This window comes from Carcharodon carcharias, chromosome 3, assembly GCF_017639515.1.
Source record: "Carcharodon carcharias isolate sCarCar2 chromosome 3, sCarCar2.pri, whole genome shotgun sequence".
NCBI classification, from domain to species: domain Eukaryota; kingdom Metazoa; phylum Chordata; class Chondrichthyes; order Lamniformes; family Lamnidae; genus Carcharodon; species Carcharodon carcharias.
Window position 1 is genome coordinate 170047118 of NC_054469.1, and position 19745 is coordinate 170066862.

Genomic DNA, 19745 nt, shown 5'->3' on the forward strand with positions numbered 1-19745 from the left:
TCTTCAGAGATAGTTATATATACTGACTACAATCCTTTGAAGTTTCTGGAAAAGTTATGGAACAGAAACGCAAGGCTGCTTTGGTGGAGTTTATTAATGCATCCATTCAATTTACAAACTTTACATGTGGCTGGATGAGAAAATTGTGGATGTGTTGTCAAGAGCTTAAAATTCAAAATAACTTGGATATTGACAAATGGAGAATAGACTGGAATGAATTCTATTTTAACAAAAGACTTTTGTATATATTTTCATGGTTAATGCATGTACGCTATAGTGTAATAGTTTTGTTTGTATAGTTAAATATAGTAAGGAATAAGAAATGAGTTGAAAAATTAAACCATCTTTTTGGAATTATGGTTTATTTTTTAAGGAGGGAGATGTGAATACATTTTTTAAATATTTTGGGAATATTGTGTTCTGTAAAGAAGACTGAATGCCTGAGTGTGTGACTTAATTAAGCTGGGCAAGAGTTTGATAGGAATCAGGTTGTCTGGGGGTTTGGAAGCTTGAAAAGGATAGAGGTGTTAAGTTGAGATACAAATAAATAGGCTAGACGTAACATTTGCATTTTTAGATAAGTAGAGAGTTTGAATATTAAATGGGAGTCAGAGTAACAAGAAACATATTTGCACCTTGCAGCAGTTTCATAGGTAAACATTAGTGGGGATTTCCTATTTTGAGAGTGCAGGAGGAGGACACCGAGCCAGGCAGTCAGCAGCACCTAGAGAAGAGTGCAAGAGGAGGACCCTGGAACTGACGGGCAGTCAGCAACACTGAGCGCCTAACATCACAGGAGAAACATAAGTTCATTGGTTGGTGAGAAACTGCTGTTAGGGAGTGTCATCAAGTAACTGAGAATTAGAAAAGCCACATTCTTTTTAAAAGAAGGGGCTACTTAAATTTAAATAAGAAACACAGCAATAGGGAAATGAAGTTGTTGAGGCCAAGTAAATAAAGTTGCATAAGTAAACCAAAGTAAAATAAAGTTAACGCAAGGGAAGTAAATTGAAGCCATGGCAGGGCAGCTCAGTTGCGTGGAATGCATGTCTTGTAATATGTGGGAAGTTGTGGACACTGCCATGTCCTAGATGACCACATGAGCAGGAAGTGTCACTAACTGCAGAACCTTGAGCTCCGGGTTTTGGAGCTCAAGCAGCGGCTAGAGTCACAATGGCGCATCCATGAGGCTGAGAGCTGTGTGGATAGCACATTCAGAGAGGTGGTCACACCGCATCTTCGGAGCCTGAAGGCATAAAGGGAATGGGTGACCAACAGGCAGTCCAAGAAAATTAAGCAGGTAGTGCAGGAATCCCCTGGGGTCCTGCTCACCAATCGGTTTTCCATCTTGGTTCCTCAGAGGAGTGTAGTCAAAACCAAGTTTGTGGCACTACAGGCAGCTCTGCTCTATAGGAGGGAGAAAGAAGAGGGGTAGAGCAGCAGTAGTTAAAGGACCAGACAGGCATTTCTGTGGCCATTGACGTAACTCTGGGATGGTATGTTGCCTGTCTGGTGCCAGGGTCAAGGCTGTCATCGAGCGGCTGCAGGACATTCTTCATGCGGGAGGGTGATCAGCCAAAGGTTGTGGTTCATGTTGGCACAAATGACTTAGGTAGGAAAAGGGATGAGGTCCTGAAAGTGGATTTTAGGGAACTAGGAAGGAGATTGAAAAGCAGATTACTCCCAGTCCCATGTGGAGAACTAAGCAAATAAACACGTGGCTGGAAAGCTGGTGTAGGAGGGAGGGCATCAGATTTCTGAGGCATTGGGATTGGTTCTGGGGAAGGGGGTACCTGTACAAGCATGACAGTCTGCGCCTGAACAGGACTGGGACGAATATCCTCTCAAATCTCCCTCCCTTGCTAGTGCTGTTTGGGGGGGGAGGGGGGGAGGGGGGGTGGGTGGGTGGGGGCTGGTGGGGAAGAAGGGTGGAGGGGGGGGCTGGGGGTGGGGGGTGGCGTTTAAACTAGATTGGCAGGAGAATGGGAATCTGAGGGCAAATTCAGAGCTGGAGCGGGAGATGGAGAATTAGTGAGTGACCCTGAAAGGCAAGCAGCACAGGCTAAAAAGTGTATGGCACAGGAATTTGGCAGTCTCAAAAGGTATGTATGTAAATACAAGGAGCATAGTAATAAAGCCGGTGAGCTGAGGGCACAGGTAGACACCTGGCAGCATGATATCATTACTATAATGGAAACTTGGCTTAAGGAGGGACAAAAATGGCAGCTCAACATCCCCTGATATAGAGTTTTTAGGCAGGATAGGGAAGAGGATACAAAAAAAGGTGGTGTAGCATTATTGTTTAAAGAATCAATTACAGTTGTGAGGCGAGATGATATACTAAATGAAGCATCAAATGAGCCCATGTGGATTGAGCTCAGAAATAAAAAGGGCAGCCAAGCTGCTAGGAGTGTACTAAAGACCCCCAAATTGTGGATGGGAGTTAGAAGCGCAAATATGTAGACAGATTTCTGAGTGTAAAAACAATAGGGTAGTAATTGTTGGGAACTTCAACTATCCTAATATCAATTGAGGTACGAACAGTGTGAAGGGCACAGAGGGCACAACATTCTTAAACTGCATTCAAGATAACTATTTTGAGCAGCTCATAACAAGTCCAACTATACTGGCCACAATTCTAGATTTAGTCTCAGGAAATGACGCTGGGCAAGTAGATGAATTAGCAGTGGGGGTCCATTTTGTAGGTAGTGACCATAATGTATTAGCATCATTATGGAAAAGGACAAAGGAGAACAGGAGTAAAAGTTCTAAATTAGGGGGAGACAAGTTTTACAAATCTGAGAGGTGTGCTGGTGAGAATGTACTGGATACAGCTTTCAGAAGGAAAAACTGTCAAATCAGTGGGAAGCATCCAAAGGCGAGATTCTGCGGGCACATTGTAGACATGTCCCCACAAAGAAAAAGGGAGTACTGCCAAATCTAAAGCTGCTTGGTTATCCAGAAGTATACAAGCCAAGATAAAGCAGAAAAAGAAAGTTTATGACAGTCACAAAAGACTTAATAGTGTAGAAAGCCTAGAGGAGTCTAGAAAGTACAGGGGTGAAGTAAAAATGGAAATTTAGAAAGCAGAGAGAGGATATGAAAAAAATTGGCAGATAAAATCAAAGAAAACCCAAAGATGTTTTACCAGTACATTAAGAGCAAGAGAATAATGAAGGCAAAAGTGGGACTTATCAGAGATGTACATGGTAACTTGTGGGTTGATGCAGAAGATGTGGGCAAGGTTCTCAGTGAGTACTTTATCTCTGCCTTCACTAAGGAGAGAGATGATGCAGACATTCTAGTTTAAAGAGGAGTGTAAAATATTAGATACAATAAGCATAGTGAGGATGTACTGGAGGGACTGACATCCTTTTAAGGTGGATAAATCACCAGGGCCAGATGGATTGTAGCCCAGGTTGTTGAAGGAAACCAGGGAAGAAATAGCAGGTTCTCTGAGGATCATTTTCCATTCCTCACTAGATACAGGCAAGGTCCCAGAAAATTGGAAGTCTGCGAATGTTGTACCATTATTTAAAAAGGGTGCAAGGGATCAGCCAGAAATTATAGGCCAGTCAGTCTAACTTTGGTGATGTGCAAATTATGGGAAACAATCCTGAGACACAGGATAAACAGTCACTAAGACAGGAACGGATTGATCAGGGATAGTCAAGCATGGTTTGTTAGGGGAAGATCATTTTTTTTCTAACTTAATAGAATTTTGAGGAAGTAACAAGGAGAATTGATGAGAATAGTACAGTGGATGTTGTCCACATGGATTTCAGTAAGGTAATTGATGAAGTCCCACGAGGTCTGACATGGCAGACTGGTCAGGAAAGTGAGATCTCATGGGATACGGGGAATGTGGCAAGTTAGACCCAAAATTGTCTCAGTGACAGGAAACAAAGGGGCAAAGGGTAATGGTTGTTGGATGTTTTTGAGAATGGAAAATGGTTTCCAGTGGTGTTCCACAGGGCTCAGTGTTGGGGGTCCTTGCTGGTTGTTGTATATATTAATGATTTGGACATAAATGTGGGAGGCATGATTGGGAAATTTGCAGATGACACAAAAATTAGCTGTGTAGCTGATAGTGAAGAGAATAGCTGTCAACTCCAGAATGATATCAATATTTTGGTTGAGTGGGCAGAGAAGTGACAAATGGAGTCCAATCAGGAAAAATGAGATAATGCATTTGGGGAGGGCAATCAAAGTAAGGGAATACTCAGTAAATGGGAAATTATGGAAAGGGGTTGAAGAAATGGGAGACCTTGGAATGCATGTCTATGGGTGGCAGAACAGGTGGACATGGTGGTCAAGAAAGCATATGGAATGCTTTTCTTTATTGGACAAGGTATTGAATGCAAAAGCAGGGATGTATGATGGAACTGTATAAAATGCTGGTTAGGCCACAGCTGGAATTTTGTGTACAGTTCTGGTCATCACGTTACAGGAAGGACATAATTGCTGTGGAGAGATTGCAGAGGAGATTTACAAGAATGTTGTCAGGGCTTGAAAATTGCAGCTATGAGGAGAGATTGGATAGTTGTTTTCCTTAGAACAGAGGAAGCTATGGAGTGACCTAATTGAGATGTACAAAGTTATGAGGAGCCTGGTTAGGGTAGGCAGGAAAGACTTGTTTCCCCTAGCTGAAGGGTCAATTACCAGGGGGCATAGATTTCAGGTGATTGGTAGAAGAATTAGAAGGGACATGAGGAAAAACATGTTTACCTAGAGGGTGGTGGGTATCGAGAATTCACTGCCTAAGTTGGTGGTTCGGGCTGAAACGCTCAACTCATTTAAAAGGCACCTGGATCTGCATTTGAAGTGCTTCATCCTTCAAGGCTGTGGACCAAGTGCTGGAAAGTGGGATTAAAATGAGCGGCTAGTTTTTTTTTTCTCTTTGGCCAGTGCAGGCATAATGGGCTGAATGGTCTCTTTCTGTACTGTAACTTTCTATGGTTCTGTGGTTCTAAAAGTAAAGACAAGATGGAAACATGAAAGATATTATATTTAGAAGGGTTTGAGTTTCAAAGAGGTGTATGAGAACAATGGGACTGAGATGAAAGGGGGAAAAGAGTTATTAGAGTTACTGTGGATAGCTGTTGAGCTGAAGGAGATAACTGGAGCTCTGGGCTGGAAGAGGATGCCGTTTGAATCGCCCATCCAGTCAAGCCTGAAAAGTCTTGGGCTGTAGCCGGCTGGTTTATTCGAAAGTGGATTCCAAAACAGAGTTTGAGGGAAAAGATTATGTGGTACACCTTTATTGAAGCTACAGCAGTTTGCCTTATGCAATATTACTGGATTCATAGTAGACTCCTATAAGGGAGTGTTGCCTGGAAGGTGTTTGCTTTTGGGTTTGCTCAAATAGAGAGTTTTGGGGGAATGTTTTGTAAGTCTTAATTATGTAACTGTAATCTGGTATGCTTAAGTTTTACTTTTGTTTTTGTTAATAAAACTTCTCGGATTTCAAAAATTAAAAATAAAAGTTTCACTGGACTTCATACTGCTGAGGTCGGTATGTCGTCGTCTTGGTTTCAGAATGCAAAAAGATGTTGTAGCCTGTAAGCCAAGTTTCCCCAAGGGATTGGTTTGAGTATTGATGCTGCTTGACTGTGGATGAGCTGTAAAACAGCTGATGCTAGTCAACATGTGCTCTGTAAATTAGCACTCTGAATATATTTATTTTTAAAATTATGGTTCTATATGCTTAAAGCATCAGTAAGCTGAGTGAATTTTGGCACATTATTGTACCAATTTATTTTCTCCATGACTCAGATAAGCTGGAGAACAAAGAAGAATTTAGTAAAGCTGATGAATATGTAGAAGCTTATGAACCTTCCTCTTGCAACTCCATTTCTGTTTCTTATGCTGCTGGCTGGGTTTAGCTGTTTCATTTTGATGAGACTGTGGTTAACAAATTTCCTTACTTGTGCCACCCTTTGGCCTTAAGGTTTATTCACTAATGAGGACAGAAGCACTGATTGGTGTTTCCAAATCCAGTTGTGGATGTTTAAGACAAGTAAACCTAGATCAATTTACAAGATAAAGCTGAAACGGACTGTACCATCAGTAATGCCACTGTTTCAAGAGAGTCCCATGAGCAAGGAGGGAAAACTGAAGGTAGCCATCTGATTTTTGGTGTCACAACTCTAATAATATGGGAGGAGGAACACTGCTAGTCCCTCTTATGGGGTGAGTCAGCTTTGCGTTAAAAGCAAAATTGACTGGAATTACAAAAGAATAATATAGCAATCTAATTATGAAGTATTTTAGTTTATGGAAGATTTCCTAGATTTAATTATAGTAGTTTGGAAGGCATTACGGCAATAACTGCATATTCCTTTGGATTTTACTCAAATTATGTACTTACTTCAAGGCACAAACATATTTTATTCAATATATTTCAAAGTTTGAATTCAAATTTTATTTTAGAGTCACATTTGGTACTTTTAATCTTCACTGCATGCATACTTTGTAGGTAGTTTCTTGGCCCTAGTTGTCCCTTTTTTTACCACAGACATTTATTTAATCTAACTCCACCTACATCTCTATCTACCACAAGAAAGCCTGAGGGTTCATGTCAGCCCAACCAGTGTCCAAACTCCACCTTGTTCCATTTGTTTGCACTATAAATAACTTCTCCTTTGACTCCACACTTCCTCCAAATAAAAAGGAGCCTATATAGGCCCTGGAGCATTCTTTGTTCCAGTCTTCCTCGGGTCCCCTCCCTGACCTCTTTTTTTCTGGTAAGTGGATAACTGCATGAGTATTGTTTCCTGTTTTCACCCTGAACTGGAAAATGTCATCAACTTTGCTTCCAAATTCCATCCTTTCCTTTCCTTCATGTGGTCCATTTGTGACTCATCCCTTCGTTGGCTTCGCTCTCTCGTGCTCTCACTCCCTTCTGTGGATAGGCTATTGACCATATCTACCACAAGCCCATTGAGTCCCACACGTACCTTGACAACACTACTACACACACCATTTCTATTCCATTCTCCCAGTTTTTCTGTCTTTGTCCTGGTGATGACACCATTTATACCAGTGTATCCAATATGTCCCTCTTTTTCCTCAACAGAGGTTTCCCCTCTGTTTTGGCTGACAGATCCTCGACCCTGTCTGTCCCATTTCCTGCACTTTAGTGTTCTCTTCCAGTCCGGCCCAGAACTATTATGGGATTCCTCTTGTCCTTAGCTTGCCTTCATATTCAGCCAATCACCCTCTGCCTTTTCCACCACCATGGATATTTTCTGCTCCCCTTTCAGCATTTCAAAGGGCCCGTTTTCTCAGTGACACTCTGGCTCTCACAATGATCAAACCCAACAACTCCTCCACTTCCTGTGCCAGTGCAAAAGATGCAACATTTATCCTTATAAATTCCATGAAAATTGTGGAAGAGTAGAGATCGCGAATCTAGGTACGGACTTTTTACAGGAACCAGTCCGCTCCCTTTGAAGGCACTTCCAAAAATCAGACAGCCCGGAATGGGGTCGGGAATCCCAGAATTGGGACCAGCTTGCCACTTTTTTAAAGGGCTCCTGAGTCATCCCAACTTAGTGAAAATCCAGGCCCATGTCTCGACTGTTTAATTTGCATCTGAAATTCATTCAATTTATTCCTTTATACTCCATGAATTTGTATAAAGCATGCTTATTTGGACCACACATGCTAATCTGTCCTGCTTTAATGTTTTACTAAGGAGTGTGAGAGTAGAGAGAGTGGGAGGGAGAGACGAGGGGAGGTGTGAGGAGAGGGAAGGTGATGAAGAGAGTAAGGGAGAAAATAGAGGGGGATTGGAGAGAGAGGGAGGATGTATGAAAGAGAAGTGAGAGATGGGGGAGAGATGGAGAGGAGAGTGTATGTGTGAAATTAGAGTGTATGTGAAAGGCTATGGTTGCTCAGTCATTGGATGCATTCGAGACAGATCAATAGATTTTTGAATATTAAGGGATAGTGTGGGAAGGTGAAATTGAGGTAGAAGATCAGCTGCGATCATATCGAAGGCTGGAGCAGACTCAAAGGGCTGAATGACCTACTCCTGCTCCTATTAATGATTTTATGTTCTTATATCTCCTTCCTTACCATTATCCTAGGCAACATACACTTGTTCCAGCTGAAATAGAGATCTACTTGCAACTTCAATTCATTGGACCATAAAAAGTTATGGCACAGGAGAAGGCCATTCAGACAGTCATGTCTGTGTCAGCTTAATCTCACTTTCTAACTATTTCACTAGTAGATTTGTAGATTACTGCACTTCCAGTGCATATTCAAGTACTTTTTAAATGCATTGATGATTTCTGCTGTACCCCTTTCAAACAATGAGTTCCAGACCTCTTCCATTCTCGGATGAAAAAAAAATTCTCTTCAGCTTTCTTCTAAGCCTTCTACTAATTTAAATTTATTCCTCTTGGTTATTGAGCACTCTGCTAAAGGAAATGGGTCCTCCCCTACTCTCTAAGCCCCTCATAATTTTATATACCTCAATTAAATCTCCCCTCCATTGTCTCTGTTCCAAAGAAAACAACTCCATCTTATCCAATATTTCCTCAAAGGTAAAATTTTCCAGTACTGGGAACATTTTTTTTATTGGTTCATGGAATGTGGCCATTGCTGACGAGGCCAGTATTTTATTGCCTATCCCTGATTGTCCTTGAGAAGGTGATGGTGAACTGCCTCGTTGAACTGCTGTAGCCCTTGTGCTGTAGGTATACCCACATTGCCATTAGGTAGGGAGCTGCTGGGTTTTGACATGTGACAATGAAGGAAGGGATGAAGGAATATTTCCAAGTCAGGGCAGTTTGTGACTTAGAGGGTAACTTGCAGGTGGTAATGTTCCCATGTACATGCTTTTCTTCTTTCTGGTAGAGTTTGGAAGGTGTTACTGAAGAAGCCATGGATGATGGTGCACCAGCGTTAGAGAGCTTGAATGTTTAAGGTGCTGGGTGGACTGTGATGAAAGTATAATAATTTTCATATTATTTTTCTGGTTTATTGTGAAGTAAGTTTATGGGGGTAAGTATAGTTGGGTCTGTGTGAGATTTAATTATGTTTCGAGTCAAGTAGACTACAAGTTTAAATCATCAAGAGAAACTAGATGCTTGACATGCTAATGAGTAAACATGGATGCTGGTTTGGCATGTAAGCTGTGAAGGGAATTTGCATTTTGCGATAAGTGAAGAGATTTGGATTTCAAAGGAATCTTAGTCTGTTTACAACTTGCTAGATAAGCAAGGCAAGGAATGTGTTTATTTTTCCCAAAGGTTACTGATATATATTGACAACATGAAAGTTTTTATATTATGAGGAAGATACAGTTTCAAAGATGTATGGAACAATAGAATGTAAATATTAAAAAAAGAGAAACATATATAAAGGAGAATGAAAGGCTTTGTGCAAAGAGAAGGCCATGTAAGACCCAAGAGGAGTGTCTGAATAGCCTTAATGAAGCCTCCAGCATGTGTGCATAAGTCTGCTATATAACGAAACAAGTTGGGGAAAGCCATTTGGAATTCCACTGTCCAGGGTATTATGTTAACTTCTGAGTTTGTTTCAAATCTAAAATTTATTTTGGACCATTGCCTTAAAGGGGGAATAACTAGGGATCAGGTTAATTAGGAATTTTAGGAGTTACTATAGTAGTAAGTAATTTGTAATCTTATGTATGTGCTTGAAATCTTTTATTTTGTTAAATATTTTAATTTAATTTTTAAAAATCTCTGAAGGCCTTAGTGGACTTATTACTTGTGAATTCAGTGCACACATCTCATGATAAATACAAATTGCAAAACCGTTGTGATAGCGCGACCAAGTTTCCCTCGTGGATATGGTCCGCCTGGTACACATCTGTCATAACATAACATTTGTTCTGGATGGTGTCAAGTTTCTTGTAGTGTTAGAGCTGCATTCATCCACTCTAATGAAGCATATTGCATCACATTCTTGGCTTATGCCTTGTAGATAGTAAAAAAGCTTCAAGGAGTTGTGAGTTGAGTTAATTACTGGCCAGAAAATACCTAGCCTTTGACCTGCTTTGTAACCATGGTGTTTATGTGGTTGGTCCATTTACATTTCTGGCACTGGTGACCCCAGGATGTTGATACTGAGGAATGAATCTATAGTAATCTTGATGAGTGTCTTGTTTTTTATGCATTCATGGGATGTGAGCATCGCTGGCTAGGCCAGCATTTATTGCCCATCCCTAATTGCCCTTGAGAAGATGGTGTTGGTGGTGGTGAGCTGCTGCCTTGAACTGCTGCAGTCCATGTGATGTAGGTACACCCACAGTGCTGTTAAGGAGGGAGTTCCAGGATTTTGACCCAGTGACAGCGAAGGAAGTGATATATTTCCAAGTCAGGATGGTGAGTGGCTTGGAGGAGAACTTCCAGGTGGTGGTGTTCCCATGTCTCTGCTGCCCTTGTCCTTCTAGATGGTAGTGGTTGTGGGTTTGAAAGGTGCTGTCTGAGGAGGCTTGGTAAGTTCCTGCAATGCACCTTCTTGGTGGTACATATTCCTGCTTCTGTGTGTCAATGGCGGAGGGTGTGAATGATTATAGATGGGAGCCAATGAAGCAAGCTGCATTGTCCTGGATGGTGTCAAATGTTGGAGCTGCAGTCATCCAGGCAAGTGGAGAGTATTCCATCACACTTCTGACTTGTGACTTGTAGATGGTGGACAGGCTTTGGGGAGTCAGGAGATGAGTTACTTGATGCAGGGTTGCTAGCCTCTGGCCTGCTCTTGTAGCCACAGTATTTATATGGCTAGTCCAGTTCAGTTTCTGGTCAATGGTAACCCCCAGGGTGTTGATAGTGGGGAATTCAGTGACGGTAATGCCATTGAATGCCAAGGAGAGGTTAGATTCTCTCTTGTTGGGGATGATCATTGCCTGGCACTTGAGTGATTACCACTTGTCAGTCCAAGCCTGGGTATTGTCCAGGTCTTGCTGCCCTTGTCACTTATCAGCTCCAGGGTGAATGTTATTCACATCGTGCATGGACTGCTTTATATTGGAGTTGTGAATGGAACTGGGATCATCAGCAAACATCCCCATCTCTGACCTAATGATAGAAGGAAATTAATTGAAGCAGCTGAAGATGTTTGGGTCTAGGGCATTGCCCCGAGGCACTTCTGCAGAAATGTCTTCGGGCTAACATGATTGACCCACTCCCTAACGAACACAAATATCTTCCTTTGAGTTAAGCATGATTCCACCCATTGGAGAGATTTTCTCAGATTGCCATTGACTTAAATTTTACTGTGGCTCCTTGATGTCGCAGTCAAATGCTGCCTTGATGTCAAGGGAAGTTACTCTACCTCCCATTTGGAATTCAGCTTTTTTCTCCATATTTGGGAAAACAAGCTGTAAGGAGGTCTGGAACAGGGTGGACCTAAGCATCAGCGATCAGGTTTTCGTTGAGTAAGTGTCGCTCGATAGCACTGTCAACCATACTTTCCAGCATTTTGCAAATGATTAAAAGTAGAATGAACAGGCAGTAATTGGCTTGATTGGATTTATCCTGCTTTTTGTGGACAGGACATAGCTGGACAGTTATCCACATTCAGAAGCCAGTGCTGTGGCTGTATTTGGAATCGCTCGCTTAGCAGCGTGACTATACCTAAAGCTCAAGTCGTTAGTGCTACAGCTGGGATATTGTCAAAGGCCATAACTTTTTTGCTGTATCCAGTGCACTCAGCCATTTCTTCACGTCACATGGAGTGAATCAAATATACTGTAATATGGCATCTGTGATAGTGGAGGCTTCAAGAGGAAGCCGAGATGGATCATCAACTCGGCACTTCTGGTTGAAGATCTAAGTGTTGTCAGAGTGCTTGTACAATGTAAGGCCTAAGGAGAACTGCAGTTTCCTTGAGATAAACATTGGCAAGGCTAAGTATGTTGCCTTTGGCCTCTTGACAACTGTCCTAACACCCTCGCCAATTGGTGTCTCGGGTTGAACAAGACAGGTGGCAACCTCGGCATTTCATTTGCATTGTGATGAGTTTTCAATCTCAACCTGTCCATCACATAGACTACCTACTTTAACCTCTTATCATTCCCTGCACCAGCCCATCTGCTGCAGAAAGTCTCATCCATTCCTTTACCACCCACAGATTTAATTATTTCAGCGCTTACTTGTCCAGCCTCGATACTCGATAGACTAAAGTTTATCCCAAAACTCACCTATCTGCCCTGTCCTTTCTGATCTACATTAGCTCTCAATACCTCCAATTTAAAGCCCTCATTGTTTTGTATAAATCCCCATGGTGTTTACCCTCCCTACTTCTGTAACCTACCTCTGTTAGCTTGCCACCCCAGAATTGTCAATCCTCTGACATGATCTCCTAGAACTGCATCCACCTCACCTTTAGCAGCCATCAACCATCTTCCTTCCCTATAATTCCTTCCTTAAAAATCATCACACTTCCATCCCCCTTTCTTGCAGTGAGTCTCCTTAAAAATCTTTCTTTGATTAAGCATTTGGTCAAGTCTCTTATTGCTTTTGTTAGCTCAATGCTTGCTTGTGAAATGCATTGGAATGTCTATCCATGTTAAGTTTAAATACAAGTTCTTGCTGTTACACCCAAGTCAAAATTATCAATGTCAAAAACAAAAGTGGGCTGAGCACTGATGACTGAGGTACACAATTTCTAACTCTTCTCCGATGTGAGCAGCACCCATTAACCTTAAATAAAAACCGAAAATGCTGGAAATCCTCTGGCAGGTGAGAGAGAAGCAGCTCCTATTTCAGGTTTGTGACCTTTCATCAGAATTGAGCAAAATGTTGGATATGTAATACGTTTTGAGCAAGTGAAAGGTAGAATGAAGAACAAAAGGGAAGATCTGTGATGGGATGGGGGAGATTAAATGACAAAAGGTTTCATCGTTCAAAATCTGAACGGAGTGGTAATGGGTAAGTCAAGAAACAAAAGATGCATCTAGAGGTGCAAATGGCAGGATAGCTGCCAACCAAATGTAATGTAAAAGAAATAAAGAAGCAAGGGAGAAAAAAAACAAACCAGCAAGCAAACATGAAACAAAATGAGGGCAGAGGTTATGATCTAAAATTGTGGAACTCAAATGTTGAGCCCAAAAGACTAAAATTTCCAATCAAAAGATGGAGTGCCCTTCCTCAAGCTTGCATTAAGCTTTATTGAAGCAACGTAGCAGGCCAAGGACTGGAAAGGTCAGTGGGAGCAAGGTGAAGGATTAAAATGACAGGCAATTCTCCTTAACAAACATCTTTTAGAAAATCTAATGCATTCCCTTTATTTATATAATCATTTATTTACTCAAATTTTTCTAATACAACTTGCATGTAACAAATCTTATTAAAGTTTCTGTATGAACATTATTGCGTCATATTTATTGTGTAACATGCCCTCATCTCATAATTTTTGTTTGCAACTCCTATGTTTGAATCCCTCCCATTAAGTTTCCGCCCTTGTCACAATGTTGATACAACCCTTTATCGTAGTCATAAGTGACATGCTATATGACTCTGACAAAGATAAACTATCTCTCCTTATCCTTCTCAACCTGCCTGCGGCCTTTGACATGGCTGACCTATCCTCCTCCAATACCTCTCTCCATTGTACAGGCAGGTGGTGCTACCCCCATGTAGTTCCATTCCTGTCTATCTAATCATAGCCAGAGAGTCATCAGTAATGGCTTCTCTTGCCTCTCCTGCACAGTAAACCCTGGAGTTGCCCGAATACCTGTCCTTGGTCTCCACCTGTTTCTCAACTACATACTGTCCCTCAGTGACACCATCCAAAAACGCATCATGCTCCAGCTGTATGCTGACAACACCAAGCTCTACCTCACCACTGCCTCACTTTGTTGCATTCTATTTGTTTGACATTCAGTACTGCAGCAGTTGTCTCCAGTTGGGAAGGCTGAAATTGGATTCAGTCGCTGTCATCAATTCCATTGCTCCCGTTGACCATTGTCTGACACTGAACCAGACTACTCAAAACTTTGATGTTGTATTTTCCCCCGATATGAACCCACAACCACATCCACTCCATCACCAAGACCAACACCCTACTTCCACCTCCATACCATTGCCCGAATCAGCCTCTGCCTTAGTTCAGTTGCTGCTGAAAGTCTCGTTCTTGTCTTTGTTGCCTCTCGTATTGACTATTCCAAGGCTGTCCTGTCCATCTTCCACTTGTCTTCTACCCTACCTAAGTTTCAACTCATCCAAAACTTTACTGCCCATACCCAAATTTGCACCAAAATAAGTTCACCCATCATTTCTGTGCCAGCTGACCGATGTTGGCTCCCGGTCTATCAGTGTCTTCATTTGAAACTTCTCATGTTTGTTTTCAAAGCCCACGATAGCCTCACCCCTCCCTATCTAAACAACTTCCTACAACCCTTAAAAATCTGTGCACCTCTAATTCTGATCTCTTGCACATTCTCAATTTTAATCACTCTACCTTCAGCTGCCTCGGTAGACCATAAGACATAGGAGCAGAAGTAGGCCATTTGGCCCATCGAGTTTGCTCAGCCATTCAAAGAAATTATGGCTGATCTGATAATCCTCAACTCCACTTTCCTGCCTTTTCCCCATAACCCTTGATTCCTTTACTGATTACAAATCTGTCTATCTCATCCTTGAGTATGCTTAACGACCCAGCCTCTACAGCTCTCTGTGGTAAAGAATTTCATAGATTGACTATTCTCTGAGAGAAGAAATTCTTCCTCATCTCTGTTTTAAATGGGCGCCCCCTAACTCTGAGATTATGCCCTCTGGTTCTAGACTCTCCCACAAGGGGAAACAACCTCTCAGCATCTAGCCTGTCAAGCCCCCAAGAACCTTTTATATTTCAATAAGGTCGCCTCTCACTCTTCTAAACTCCAATGATACAGGCCTAACTGACTCAGTCTCTCCTCAAAAGAAAATCCCTCCATCCCTGGGCTCAACCTAGTGAACCTTCTCTGGACTGTCTCCAATGCCAGTGTATCTCTCCTTCAGAAAAGGGGACCAAAATTGTTCACAGTATTCTAGGTGTGGTCTAACTAGTGCTTTGTATAGTTTTTGCAAGACTTCCCTATTTTCATACTCCATTCCCTTTGAAATAAAGGCCAACATTCCATTTGCCTTCCCTATTACCTGTTGAACTTGTGTGTTAGTTTTTTGGGTTTCATGCACAAGGACTCCCAAATCACTCTGCTGCAGTCTTTCTCTCTTTAAATAATATTCAGCTCCTCCATCCTTCCTGCCAAAGTGCATAACCTCACATTTTCCCACGTTATAATCCATCTGCCAAGGTTTTGCCCACTCACCTAACTTGCCTATATCCCTTTGTAGACTCTTTGTATCATCCCCACCACTTTGCTTCCCACCTATTTTTGTGTCATCTGCAAATTTGGCGATAGTACATTCACTTCCCTCATCTAAGTCATTAATATATATTGTAAATAATTGAGGCCTCAGCACTGATCCCTGTGGCACTCCACTAGTTACAGGTTGCCATCCTGAAAATGCCCCCCTTATCCCAACTGTCTTCAGTGCTTTGGAATTCCCTCCCTCAATCTTTCTACATCTTTCAGCTCTCACCTCCTTAAAAGTTACCTTTAAAACCTACTCTCTTGACCAGGTTTTTGGCCATCTGTCCAAACATTTCCTTAAGTGACTAAATATCAGATTTTGTTAACACACCTTTTTACATCTGCTCTGGTTTTCACACTCCGAACATAGAACTTTTTTCTATTCATTCATAGGATGTGGGTGCTGCTGGCTAGACCAGCATTCACTGCCCGTCCCTAATTGCCTTTGAGAAGGTAATAGTGAGCTGCCACCTTGAACTGCTGCAGTCCATGTGTTGTAGGAACACCCACGGTGCTGTTAGGAAGGAAGTTCCAGGATTTTGACCCAGGGATAGTGAAGGAACGGCAATATAGTTCCAAGTTAGGATGGTATGTGTGGCCTGAAGGGAAACTTGAAGGTGGTGTTCCCATGCATCTGCTGTCCTTGTCATTCTAGGTATAGAGGTCATGTGTTTGGAAGGTGCCGCCAAAGGCGCCCTGGTGAGTTGCTGCAGCGCATCTTGTAAATGGTACACACTGTTACCGCTGTGTCAGTGGTGCAGGGAATGACTGTTGAAGGTGGTGGATGGGGTGCCAGTCAAGTGGGCTGCTTTGTCCTGAATGGTGTCGAGCTTCTTGGGTATTGTTGGACTTGCACTCATCCAAGCAAGTGGAGTGTATTCCATCATACTCCTGATTTGTTAACTTAAACCAGAAACTGAACTGGACTACCCATATGGCTACTGTGGCTACAAGAGCAGGTCAGAAGCTACGAATTGTGTGGCGAGTAACTTACCTCTTGACACCCCAGAGCCTGTCCACCATCTACAAGGCACAAGCCAGGAATGTTATGAAATGCTCTCCAATTTCTTAGACGAGTACAGCCCCAACCGGCCAGGACAAAGGAGCCTGCTTGACTGGCACCCTGACCGCACATATTCACACACTCCGCCACCACTGTACTGTGGCAGCATTGTGTACCATCTACAAACTGCACTGCAGGAACTCACCAAGGATCCTTAGGCAGCACCTTCCTAACCCTCCACTGCTGCTGTCTGGAAGGACAAGCGCAGCAGACGTATGGGAACGCCACCACATGGAAGTTCCCCTACAAGCCACTCGCCACCCTGACTGGGAAATATATTGCCGTTCCTTTACTGTCACTGGGTCAAAATCCTGGAACTCCCTTCCTAACAACACTGTGGGTATCTATACTACATGGACTGCAGCAGGTCAGGAAAGCAGCTCACCACTATCACCTTGAGGGAATTTAGGGATGCCAGTAAATGCTGGCCTAGCCAGTACCACCCACATCCTGTAAATGAATAAAAAACATACTTGTGCCTTGTAGATGGTCAACAGGCTTTGGGGAGTCAGGAGATCAGTTGCACACCACAGAATTCCCAGCTTCTGACCTGTTCTTGTAGCCACAGTAGTTATATGGCTAGTCCAATTCAGTTGCTGGTCAATAGTATCCCCAGAATGTAGATAGTGCGGGATTCAGGGGTGGTAATGCCATTTAATGCCAGGGGGAGATGTTAGATTCTCTCTTGTTGGAAATGGCCATTGCCTGGCACTTTTAAGTGGCAAGTAACATTCACATCACACATCAGCCCAAGCCTGAATCTTCTTCAGGACTTGCTTCACATGGACACTGATTGCTTCAGTATTTGAGGAGTTGTGAATGGTGCTGAACATTGTGCAAACATCTGCGAACATCCCCACAACTGATCTTATGAAGAAGGGAAGGTCATTGATGAAACAGCTGAAGATGTTTGGGCCTAGAACACCACCCTGAACTCCTGCAGTGATGTCCTAGGGCTGAGATCTTTGACCTTAACAACCACAACCACCATCTTTGTGTTAAGTATGACTCCAAGCAGTGAGGAGTTTCCCCCCTGATTCTCATTGACTTCAATTTTCAAGGGGCTAATCTCACTTAGTTCCCTGAACTGCCTTGGTCAATCCTATGAAGCATTACTTTGATTCTTGGGGTTGTCGAGAGGATATAATGATGCCGATAATGTTATTGGAAATTATTTTAAAATATTAAAGTCAGCTGGTCTAGAGGCTTTGATGTATAGAAGAGAAGTAGGTTTGAAATGGTAATTAGATAAACATGGGGAAATAGGTGAGGTGTAAAGGGGCAATTTGCATGTTTAAATAGACCATTCAAAAGTGCGGGTGAAATATTGCACCTAACCAGGTGAAGCTCAGAAACAATGTGTTTACTTTTTTTTCAAAGCTCACTAGTAAAGTGGGTATCATGAAAGGGTTTTATTGTTAGAAGATTTAAAGTTTAAAAACACTAGTGATGTGAGAATTTGCATTCAAAGAGGAAAATATTTATAAAGGAAGAGAAGGCTGTTGGTGAAAGGAGGAGAGATTCTAAGATCCAAAGCCACCAGCCTGTAAACCTCAATCTGTCTGCAAGGACCCAGAGCTGAAAGAAACTCATTTTGAGTGTGACTGTCCAGGGTGTGCTTTGCCAGGGGTCTGTTTTACTGTTGCCTTGGGGGTGTAACTGAGAACCAAATTAATTAGGTGATTTTGTAGTTATAGTAATTTTGTAGACATATGGATGTGCTTACAATCTTTCTTATATTAATAAATGTTTAATTTAGTTTTATAAAAAAACCTCAAGACTCCGTGGTCTTATTACTACTGAATTCAAAGCCTGCATTTCGAAACATGTGAATTGCAAAAATGGGTTATGACAGTTGTTTCAAGTTTCCCTCTGAGATTTGAACAATGCAGCTTTTACTATTGGCTGTGTCATAATAGGTTTAGTAGAAATATATAGTCATCTATTGCCAGCCTCTTGCAGTTTTGACAGATGAAGTTTCATGTATTTCAGAAGCAACCATTATACTCTGCATTGTTCTGGAATTTTGTTCCAAAGCTCAGCTTTTAATTGAAAAAAATCTATTCTCTTGTATAATTTCCATGTCGAGCCAGTCAGAGAAAGAAAGAAGGGGAATAGAACTTAACATTCTTCTAGTGAGCTTATTTCCAGTAAGATAGTACTTGTGCTAAGTAAAATTGTGCACATTCAATTTTTTTATTAAGGAGGAATATTACAATAATAACGATATTAATAGCATTTCAACTGCTTTGACAGCAATTGTTTCAGTATTATAATGCATGAGCAGAAAATTCATAGAACCATCTAGTCTTAAAAGTTTATAATGTTTGTGGTTACTCATTACTGTCATTATTGTTAGTTGACCCAGCAGCATGTATGTAAATTCTGTTCTGAACAGTGCAGTTTATTTTTTCCTCCTCCTAAACATTTTTTATTTGAAAAAAAAATTTGGTATGCTTTGACAGTTTCTGCATTTAACGTTAGCATATTTGATTCTTTTCTCTTGGAAGCTCTAGAATAGTTTCACTAAGTTTTTAATTTTTTTTTCACAAAGTCAAAAATGCCATTCTTTTTGTCCAGTGCATATTTTTTCACAATAATGTTTCCAAAATTCCCATTATGTGGACAGTTGATTGTGCAATAAAATGACAGATATATGGTACTGGAGCAGCAACCAGTATCTATTGAGTTGAAATTCCACCATGCCAAGTTTTTCAGTCTGAGTTCAATAAATCTGATTTTTTTTTATCTGTTCATGGTTTGTGGGAATTGCTAGGCCAGCATGTATTGTCATCTCTAATTGCCCTTGAGAAGGTGATGGTAAGCCACCTGAACTGCTGCAGTCCTTGTGGTGTAGGTACAGTTGCTGTTGGGAAGGGAGTTCCAGAATTTTGACCCAGTGGTAGTGAAGGATTAATGATATATTCCCAGCTCAGGGTAGTGTGTGCTTGGAGGGGAGCTTGCAGTTGGTGGTTCATGTGCTTGCTGCCCATGTTCTTTTAGGACAATTTTTAAGGCAAGTTTGAGAAAGATGATCACAAAAGTTGCCATATTGTCATAAAATTCATTGATTCACTCATGTTCTTCAGGCCAAAATGTTCTGGATAATTCTGAAGTGATGAAGAAAGCCACAGCAAGTTAGAACACTAAGAATTTCCTACTTCCCAATATTGCGGGGAGACTGAGGCAGCTCAAGGAGAAAGCCCAGTACTACCTTCATTGGTTCTAGGTGGTAAATGGTGGAACAACTCCCACCATTTAATTGGTATATGGAGCAATAAACTATATTCTCTCCAAGTTGATATATTAAGTGAATCTAGGAGCACTTTGTTTGCTTTCCCTGCT

The 19745-nt window shown here is 41.7% G+C and overlaps 1 protein-coding gene across 3 annotated transcripts in view; it reads left to right on the plus strand.

Moving 5' to 3' along the window:
* Positions 1-19745, plus strand: part of LOC121275952 (lysophosphatidylcholine acyltransferase 1-like) — a 209783-nt gene that overhangs the window by 86178 nt on the left and 103860 nt on the right. The gene's annotated exons all lie outside the window — the stretch shown is intronic.